The sequence below is a fragment of the Lathyrus oleraceus genome, chromosome 7 (assembly GCF_024323335.1).
Source record: "Lathyrus oleraceus cultivar Zhongwan6 chromosome 7, CAAS_Psat_ZW6_1.0, whole genome shotgun sequence".
Lineage (NCBI taxonomy): Eukaryota > Viridiplantae > Streptophyta > Magnoliopsida > Fabales > Fabaceae > Lathyrus > Lathyrus oleraceus.
Genome location: NC_066585.1, coordinates 418,946,691 through 418,948,692, shown reverse-complemented (window position 1 = coordinate 418,948,692; position 2,002 = coordinate 418,946,691).

Here is a 2,002-nt window from a genome sequence, read left to right as displayed (position 1 = left end):
ATTAGTAATGATGTTATGTTGTTTTGTTTTATGGTTGATGCTTTGATGATGAGCACTGAATGTTGCATGCTGCTGTTAGTTGATTTTGTCTGTTGGATTGCTGGAAGATAAGATGAACATTGCCCTGCTGATTAGAAACCCTAGGGGTTTGTTGCATGAAAACCAAAACATGAAGCCCCATTGGTCGTGTACTATTCCCTTAGCAGCTGGCCAATCACAACATTTCGTTGTGTAGGCCAAAGCTGTGTCGTTTCATTAAGTTGGTCAAGCATGTTATACATTTGCCACCCGTTGACTTGGTTGACCCCATATGCCATGCTTTTGTTCATGCTTGCTACATTATTTCACTCAATTTCAAAAATCAATTTCTCATCCATTTTAATTCCAAAAATCCTGATTCTTTTTCCATCATGTTCATGATTGAGTCTAGTTTTTAATTGTGATTTTTAATGAATTTTCCATTGGCTGGTTTTTATTGATAATTATTTTCTTGACATGTATGCCAAAATAATACCTTGTGCCATTCTCTTTGTGAAATTCTCATGTTATATCCAATGCCTTTGAAATTTTTTGTGGTGAAACTAGACACATTGATCTTCATTTCCATATAAAGTTTGTGGATTTCTCATTTGTGGTTTGATAGATATGAATTTTTGAATTAGGGTGTGACAATTTGTGTCACACCAATGATAGGCAAATGTATGATTTTTGTTCACATGCTTCCCCTTATCCAAATCACTTGAAATTTTGCATGAATGATCCCTTGTATGTCTAATTGATGTATGAATTTTCTTGGAATTAATCTTGCTGTTTTCCATTTGATTGAGAATTTTCTTCCATATGTGGTCATTTGTTGACTTTTTGTGCTATGCTTTGCCAAATCTTTGTGAAATTCTCATATCTTATCACATGACCATGAAATTTCATATGTGATAACTAGACATCTCAAGCTTTGCATTGGTGTTAATCTCATTCATTTCTCTTCTGTTTTCAAATTGATATGATTTTTTGAAGTTGACCCATGCTTGTTGACTTTCACCATGCTTACTTGAATTTGATTTGACTTCATGATTTTCATTGACTGCCTTCCTCTCATCCAAATGCCATGAAATTTGCATGTATACCATGTTAGATGTTAGGATTGAGTGTGATTTATTTCATAATTTTTGGGATTGTTTGAGTTGACTTTTGAATGAAGTCCTTGCTGTTGACTTTTACATGCTTCCTTTGCTATGCTTTGCATTCTTTTGCATATGAAATGGCTTTGATGCATGATATAAGTTTGAATCCAATTGTGTTTACTTTCTTACATGATTGATTTGACTTTGATTGAACATTGCTTGCTGCCTTGACTTTTTCTTTCATCTTTGACCCTAGGCCAGTCCTAGTGGTCTTCTGAGCTTATGTTGAGTTCATCTGTTTCAGGTTAAGCACCAATGCCTTGAGGGTCATTCAAATATTTGTTTGAGTTGAATTATATGATGTGCTAACCTTTGTTTTGTAGGTGACTCATATGCTTGAGTCTTTGTGCCTTGCACAATTGGTCCCCACTGTGTGACTTTTGGTTCATTTCTCTTTGTTTTAATTGTTGAACTGTTTACTAATTGGTTTGACTTTTGCAGGTGCTTTAGTTGCCTAAGTTCTTTGAACTTGATTGCTTGCTTTGCTTTTTAGCATTTGCTTTGAGGTATAATTACTTCTTTCTTCATGTAGTCTGGAGACCCGGTCTGTTATTTGACCGGGCAAACTGTCTGAAGTCCTCCTTAAGAGGCAATGCCTGTGTTTGTTTAATTTTGTCCTAAGCAGGAAAAGTCCTTCAAGTAAGGCAATTGGTGGAAGGTAGGGATAAGCAATCTATCCCCCACTATTCAGTGTGTCCTCTCTTTGCTCCCATTACATGGTTGAAGCAATGAGATAAAAACCCAAGATCTAATCGAGTCAATAATGTGGAGAGAGTTCCTACTTTCTGAACTCCCACACTTTCTTTGATGCTCTCTCTGAT